Below are 9019 nucleotides of genomic sequence, written 5' to 3'. Positions count from 1 at the left end.
GTGAAAATGTACAGGAAAAAAAATGTATCTGTTGAAATGGTAAAAATGTTGTCTCAAATTGCCTCAAAGTTGGGGCCAATTTCCTGGCATAGTGAATTAAGCTGCTGTCTGGGATTCTGGCTTTGGCCTGGCCCAGCCCTAGCCACTGAGGCCATTTGGGAGTGATCCAGCTGATGGAAGATCTCTCGCCTTGTCTCTGTAACTCTGCCTTTTAAGTAAATGCTCAAATTGCCTCAAAGCAGTTTCTTCTCTCGCTTTCTCTCTTCTCTCTCTCTCTCCCTCCCTTTCTTTCTTTCCTCCTTCTCCTTCTCTTCCTTCTCCTTCTTCTTTTCTTCTTCTTCTTTGCACTGTCCTAAATATAATGTAGATTCTGATGTTTTATATCTTCTCGTTAGGGCTTGTGTTTATTTTAATGAATCCTAAAACTTGTCTCTTCAGTCAAATGGACATTATGTTAGACAAATTAGTTACACAAGAATGAAAATGCTTCTTCCTGAGAATTAGGAAAAGCACATTTTAAATAATTGAAATGTATGTTTCCAACGTTAATGGCATTTCTTTATAAAAACCTATATTTGCAAAATAGGCTGCCAAAGCCTTAAAAGAAAACAGCAGACACGGCATGGAAATGACTTGGCCAACTTGAACCCGTGGTTGTTTCTGTTATTAAATTACGCTAAGCAAAGAACAAAAATCAAACCCAATTAAATCAGCAAAAATTTCTTGAGTGTTTATTATGTACCAGGCACCATACTAAGCACTAATAATTCAGACAGGAATGAGTCCCATTAAGGCTAATATTCTGCAAAAGATGTTACTGAAGTTTGCTGTGTAGGACCCCAGATTAACAACTGCCTCAGCACAATTGTGTCTGGAGATCCAACTGTAATAATAATCATGGTATGCTTATCCCTGCATCCAAATAAACTATACTAAATATTTATATGACCTGTGAGACACTTCTGGCACATATAATAGCCTGTTCCATTAATTTTTACTGTGACCAAATAAAGGAAATGTTATTTTGTCTAATATTTAAAACATACACAAACATAAATATTAATGATTTTTAAGTAAAAAAATTATCTATCTGTTCTTAAGTATATATAGTTATATGTTTAGCCTTTGATGTGAACTACAAGATGAGGCTTACAGATACTAGTTTTTCCAATATCCCATGTTACCTTTATGACTGTATTGAGTGATTAATACACATATGTCACATTATTAATGGGATGAAAACTTGTTGACTATCATGAGATAGATATACATAAGATAACCATCTCTCTTCAGTTCTCATTTTTTTTTCTCTTTGTGTTAGGTTCTGTTGCTTCTCTTCTCTAGTATCACAACTGACATACAATGGGATATTTATCTCTTATAATGAATACTAAAATATGTAAAAATGCATTGCATTTTATACAAATGCAATTTTTCATGTTGACTTTTAAAATTAAGTGATAGTCAACTATACTATTAATGAGGCTTTGTTTCTCTCTAGTGTGCACTACACACATTTTCCACTAGTTTTCCTTGACCATGGAATGAATTCATCTAGCATAAAATCACAGTGTAGTTGCTATGCTGTGTGCTGAATGTTCATCTGCTTATGTAATATGTTTTGTGTGTTCTAATCAAGATGCTTTGATGGAAGAGTTTTTTTAATCATACTAAAATTTGGGGGTGAAATTTAAGCTGCAAACTGAATCCAGAATAAAAACAGACGCACCTATGTGCAAAAAATATGAATTTTAGTATTCTTATGTACTACAATTAAGTATTCCCTCTGACTGTCATAGCTTAGGTGCTCTCTATTTTTTCATTTCACTTCCCATGTTATGTAAGCCTTGCTGTTTTATAAGAAGAACCCCTGTAGTTCTCGGAAAATATGACTGAGACTGTGCAACTGTTTGCTCCTTTAATTCCACTAAAATGACAGTAAAGGAACTGGAAATTTTATAAACCTAGAAGGAAATAAAGAATGAGAGGATAACGCTGTCTAAGGTATATTATCTGCTGTTGGGAAGAGGAAGGCTGATGAAAGTGTTACCTCACAAGAAGCTAAGGATGCTAGAACCTAAGTGCTGTAGAAGGAGCTATTGACGAGTACCAAGTCTATTTGCAGAGTGCCCGAGTGCACAGGACTTCAAGTCTGGTGACTAAAGTCAGTCACATAACTTGGAATATTCGACGCTTTTCTGCGGAGAAAACAAATATCAAAGAATCTGGATTCTTGGAGGATGCAAGAAAGTGAGAGCTATAGCTCCCTTGGCCAGTGGGCCAATATATCCCCAAACATATTCAGACAGAAAATTAGTGTTTTTTTGGTAAAGAAACTGAAGATCCATAGAGAAAGAGCTTACTAATAAAGAAAATAGAGTCTGTCTCCTAATTACTCTGACATTATGGCCTACAGGCATGTCTTTGTAAGTAAAGTTTTACTAGGAGTCATCCATGCCCATTCATTTGCATACTAACTACAGCTGTTCTCACTCTGCAACAGCAGAGTAAAGTGGTCAAATAGAAAACATGTTGCCTAGGAAGCCGAAAATATTGACTTTGTGAATCTTGATAGAAAAAGTTTGCCAGCTACTCCAGAGGAAATATCAATCAATAATCACCATGTATACTGAGATGACTATTTTTAGTTCCTTAAATGTAAAGAGACCAACAAAGCAAGGATCATGATAAACTGGAAATAATTTCCTGACACAGAACACTTAGATTAAAAAAAAAAAAACAAGAAAAAACTGCAAGAAGATAATAAGTATGGGGGCAAGCATTGGGCCTAGAGGTTCCGGCACTGGGTAAGAAGCCTGTTTCTTGTATTTGAGTGCCTGATTCCAGGGTCCTGCTAATGTGAACCCCGGGAGACAGCAGGGATGCTTCACTTGTGCTTCTCTCACTCTCACTCACGTGGATGGGAGCCCTCTCCCTCTCTCTCTGATTTCTAAATAAATAAAAATTTAAAAAGATGATAACTATGTAAGAGATTTGAGAATTAAGTGAAAATGGAAGTTCTATCAGTATATGCTAAAATAAGAAGTGACATTTCGCGGGTGCAACAAGAAGAAGTTGAACCAAAAGAATATCAGCAAACAAAAAAGGGCTAGAAGAGTTTCAAATCTAACAGCTAAAAATCTGTGATTGAAACTGTGCTTTTTCTATCCATGGCTCCTTTTCCCTATATTTCTCTTGTTATTTAGACTGGGAGATAGGCAGTGTCTCAAGAAAACATAGCCTCTTTTTTATAATCCTCTTTCCTTTCATTCTCCACCCTTCCCATCAACATTCTTCCTGTTTTCTAATATCCTTATTTTAACAATTGGTAGCCCAGAAATGTTTGAAGTCTCTGTCCTGGATGACGTCCTTGAACCTGTCTCTGTTTTGGATTACCTAGACCCAGACTTCCTGTGTCATTAGAGTGTAAAGAAAACAGGAAGCAAAATAACCTACTCTAACGTCATTACTTGCAAAAGAATGGAGAGATATATCCCTAAATAATAGATAGCCACAAGATGAAGATAAATTAATCTTCCAAAAAGTGAAAGAGAAATATAATGAGATGGAAAAAAGTAGGAAATAAAAAGATAAGAAAATTAGAGGATCTCTGCAGGAGATCTATTGCCTGTTGAATGGTGGTACTGCAAAGAAAGAAGTGGGAAAAATGGAATAAGTGGAATACAAATTGAAAGGCCACCACAAAACACACCAAATACCAGAGATAAAGGAAAAATTTATTGTTGGGTAGGAGGAAACCCAACAGCCTGGAGGGATAAGGGGAGAGAAAGAGGAAAGGAGAAAGAGGGAGAATGTATGAGAAGCAGATTCTGTTGTAGCCTTGCAGGGAGTAGGGGAATGGGAGAAATGAATCCCCAGATCCTGTTAGGGTGGGGTGGAGCTGACCCTTGTGTTGGGCCATCTGGTCACCTGACTCCTAGGAAGCCAAGGCTGGGTCCTAGAGAGGCCAAACTTAGTGTGTTCAGGATGGTGACTGGGCCAAGCCCCAGATGGTGTCCTGGGGCTTTAGATGGTGCCCTAGATAAGACAGCACCATTTTACTAACACAAATTATTTAAATGAACAATCCAGGGAAGAGTCTCAGTTGAAGGATGCTTTCAAGTGAAAGGGGATTTTGTGCCTATCACGATAAATGAAAATTGTTTCATTACATCAAGAGAAAGAGAAAGTAAATAAAATAAAGAGAAACATCTAAAAAAAAAACACAAAGGTTTATTTAATTGAAAAACAGAGTTACAGAGAGAGAGAGAGAGAAAGTTTTCCATCTTCTGGTTCACTCCCCAAATGGCCACAAGGGCTAGGGCTGAGCCAGACAGAAACCAGGAGCCAGGAGCTTCATTCAGGCCTCCCATGTGGGTGCAGGGGCCCAAGCACTTGGACCATCTTCTGCTAATTCCCAGGTGCACTAGCAGGGAGCTGGATCGGAAGTGGAGCAGCCATGACTGGCCCCAGAGCCCATGTGGGGTGCCAGTGTCCCAGGTGGCATCTTAACCTACTATGCCACAATGTAGGTCCCCCAAAAATCTAGGGGTAGAAAAATAGAGGAACAATAATCAGACTGGAATACTACTACTAAGCAACAATGTTTAGTAAAGAATTATTCAAATGTTGGAAAAACTTATTTTCAAATTTGAATGTTATACAAATCTGAATATTCAGTCATTTGTGCATTGATTTATCCAATATACTGAGTACCTACTCAAAATATAGCAGTAAACAAAGTTTGTTTTTTTTTTTTTTGACAGGCAGAGTGGACAGTGAGAGAGAGAGAGAGAGACAGAGAGAAAGGTCTTCCTTTGCCGTTGGTTCACCTTCCAATGGTCGCCGCAGCTGGCACGCTGTGGCCCGCACACCGCACTGATCTGATGGCAGGAGCCAGGTGCTTATCCTGGTCTCCCATGGAGTGCAGGGCCCAAGCACTCGGGCCATCCTCCACTACACTCCCGGGCCACAGCAGAGAGCTGGCCTGGAAGAGGGGCAACCGGGACAGAATCCGGCGCCCCAACCAGGACTAGAACCCAGTGTGCCGGCGCCACAAGGCAGAGGATTAGCCTAGTGAGCCGGGGCGCCAGCCAAGTTATTTTTAATATCCTACCACCATGATTATGTTAATAGGTGTCCTACAGATACCAAAAGAAACACATAAATAAATTATAGATAATATAGTAGGCTGCTAACCAATATGGAGAAAAGTTATCAGGGGTTGGAGAATGGATGTTTTTGGAGTAGTTTTTCAGAAAGGATATTCTGAGAAAGTGAATGTTAAGAAAGGATTTGAAAGAAGTGATAGTTGGCTCACTAGGCTAGTCCTCTGCCTGCAGCGCCGGCACTCAGGGTTCTAGTCCTGGCTGGGGCACCAGATTCTGTCCCAGTTGCTCCTCTTCCAGGCCAGCTCTCTGCTCTTGCCCGGGAGTGCAGTGGAGGATGGCCGAGGTCCTTGGGCCCTGCACCCGCATGGGAAACCAGGAGGAAGCACCTGGCTCCTGGCTTCGGATCAGCGCAGCGCGCTGGCTGTAGTGGCCACTTGGGGGGTGAACCAGCGGAAAAAGGAAGACCTTTCTCTCTGTCTCTCTCTCTCTCTCACTGCCACTCTGCCTGTCGAAAAGAAAGAAAGAAGTGATAGCGTAGTAAACCCTGAGGGAAAAGCATGTTGGGAATGTTCTGTCGCCTTTAAAGAGACCAGGGTGACCCCTCCTTCCTTTTTTAATTATTTTTACTGTGTATTTGATGTTATTTATGTTGTCCCTTTTAAACTTAGATTGGTCTATCTGTTGCCTTTAACACTTAAGTTGATCATTGTAACATTGAAGATGGTGTTTATACCACTGATTGTTATGGGTTTGGACCAACATGGGAAGCAGTCCACACAGCAGACTCCTAGAATGACTTTCGCGGTAAATAACACTCTGACCACAGAATCAACCTATAAGGCTTCCTGGTCGGGCAGAAAGGCCTGCAAGAGCATCTCAGACTATGAGGGAAAAAAAAAAAAACCAGCCCTACACAGAGGATCTCCGCGAGACCTCAGAGGAAAGGAAGGGTCATCAAAGAAGGAGACACTCTTCTCTGAAGGGAGAGAAGAACATCCTCTTTGCTTACGGCCGTGTCCAAGTAACGACGGAGTCTATGGTCACAAAAGGCCTCCATAGCCCTGGCATCCCATGTGATCACTGACGTCATAAAAAAGAGTGTTAATTGTTAAAGGAACAACAGTATGACGTCAGGTGATCACTGACGTCATAAAAAAGATAATTGTTAAAGGAACAACAGTAGTCACTGTGCACTTGCTCCCCAGGTAGGACCACTGTCCCTATTGAATTGCAATATGAGAATCGACTGCAAATTCTGTCCCCAAACTGGACTCTGTATATTGTGTGTGGGCATGGGGGCAAATTGTTGAAATCTATGATTGGCATAGAGTTGGTCCTCTGTATATAAAGTCATACTAAAAATGTCCATAATGAAGAAGGAGATGGGAGAGGGAATGGGAGGTGTGAAGAGAGTGGGGTGGGTGGCATGGGAGAAAGAACCACTATATTCCTAAAGTTGTATCTATGTAAAAATGCATTCATTAAATAAAAAAATTAAAAATTAAAAAAAGAGACTAGGATACCTTAAGCAGAGCAAGCAAGGAGAGCAGCAAATGAGATCAGGAACAGATGATGTAGAACAATCTAGGCCATGGGTGGCGTTTGAGATTTTGCAAGGAGGGAGATAAGAAGTCACTGAAGATTTTTCAACAGAAAGGCATATTTTATACTCATTTTAAAAGGATTACCTTGGCCATATTTTTGGAGATTGACTGAAACACAAAGGTAGAATCAGGTAGAAGTTAATAGTAATAATCAAGGTGAGAGATAATGCTAACTAGTGAAGGTGTCGTGAAGCTGTCAGACTCTCAAACTGTTTTGCAGGGCATTGGCATTTGTTGTGGATTATACGTGGAATGTTGCCAGAAAGGAGAGTCCAGGATATCTGAACATTCAGAAAAGTGGGTTGGTTACTAATGAAGTATAGGGGAGTGGGAGTAGATTTGAAGAGACCAGGTTAATGATATATTCAGACATGCAACTATTAGAATATTTTACTTTCTACACTTTATGAAGATGTGCTTTAACAAAAGGGAAAGAGGAAAAGAGAAAGAAGGAAATGGACAATCAGGTAAAAGAATACCCAAAATAATGATGAAATAAAATCTTAGAATGTGTGTGTGTCTGTGTCTTGGGGTGGCATTTGGTCTATTCCTTAAGCTGCCACTTGAAAAGCCTGTATACAATATAATGTGCCAGGGTTTGAGGCCTGGCCGTGCCCTCCATTCCAGATTCCTGGAGCTTACCTGGGAGGCAGCAGGTGATGGCTTAAGTAGTTGAGTCCCTGCCACCCACGTGGGAGATATGGATTGAGCTCCTGGTTCCTGGCTTCAGCCTGGTCCAGCCCTTGCTTTTGTGGGAATTTTGAGAGTGAAAAAGCCAACATGAGTCCCCATTCTTCCTCCTCCTCAAGCTCCCCCTCCCATTCTACCTCTCCCTCTCTCTTTTCAAATAAATTAAGTAAACAAATATGAAGTCTCAAAATAGCACACATCAGAAGCATTCCAGAGCAAGAGTTGAGAGAAAAAATAGCAATAGACTTATGAGAGATCTCTTGAATCATTTGGGGAGAATACTGATAGATATTCATAGGGAAAAAAACAGGCAAATTGAAGAACATTGCCTTATAGTACACTAAGTGATTAAGTAGAAATTATTTTGATTAATTACATTTAGAAACTGTAAAGGAGAAAAACTTGCTATTCTCATCAGATCGTTTCCTACCTAATTTTCTTACATCACCTGTAACTCTTTATCATGTGTCTCCCTTCCTGGAATGGAAGAGTCATGAGAATATGCACTTGTCTGGGTTGCTGTGTGTTCCCAGAGCCTGGGCCAATACTCAGCACACAGTACATGCCCAGATTGTGTTTGTTGAAAAAATGAGTAAAGAATACATTAGAAAAAGTTAAATATGTTTAAAACTATACCAGTGGCTATGTCTAAGTATGGTAAATTAAGAAATAAGAGTTCAAACACATTCATTAGAAGTGTAGAGGTAAATTTCAAAAACATGGAAAGGGATTAGGTGGGTTACATATGGGCAATGGAACTGGAAAGAGAAATGCGTAAGGGAGTAAGAGAAGGAGGCAAATGAGAATGTAGTTGTCATTGAAATTATATTTTTGATTTGAAATATATATATATATTTTATTATACATTTGATTTTAATGATCTGTGTGTACTTCTTAGGTAATAATAAAAATGAATTGGGGATTTTTAATTTAAAATTTTCAAGCTTCTAAAGAAATACTGGGGTCTAGAATTACCTAAAATCTTTCAATATGAAAGGTTTTTTTATTTCTTCTGGAAATTCAAGTAAAATAAACACGTTAATAGAGTACTCAGAACTAATTTACTTCATTTTGGAAGAATTATATTCAGTTATTTAATGCCATAAAATCCCATGTATATTTGCTTATGGTTACAACACAGTAGCTTTGCAAAAGTGCACAATCATGTATATTTATTTTCATATTAGATTGAGTTTCAATGAAATTTCTTAGAACTTTTAAAATCTAAGATGACTTCTTACTAGAATTATTCATTATATCTCACCTTGACTTCAGTAGTTTTCAAGCTCTTAAATGTATTAACTAGTTAGATCCTCTCACAAAACATAGGAAGAAAGTGTAATAATACTTCATCTCATGGAGTTTGTAGTTAAGAAACAAGCCTTATTTCCAACCCTATTTCTATTACAGAGTTACTGAACTTTGAGCAAATTACATTGCTGTCCTTAGCATCAGTGTTGTTCTTAGTAACATGACAACAATAATACACATCTCTTTGTGTTCTGCTGAAGAAATGAGATAATGTAGGCAAGGACTCAGTAGCTGTACACCGTAAACAAGTGACAAATGGAATCAATGAAGATTTTTCAGAATTTGATAAGGAATGTATTACAT

The sequence above is a fragment of the Lepus europaeus genome, chromosome X, assembly GCF_033115175.1.
Source record: "Lepus europaeus isolate LE1 chromosome X, mLepTim1.pri, whole genome shotgun sequence".
Lineage (NCBI taxonomy): Eukaryota > Metazoa > Chordata > Mammalia > Lagomorpha > Leporidae > Lepus > Lepus europaeus.
The sequence above is the reverse complement of the archived record's forward strand: the minus strand, read 5'-3'. Positions refer to the sequence as shown.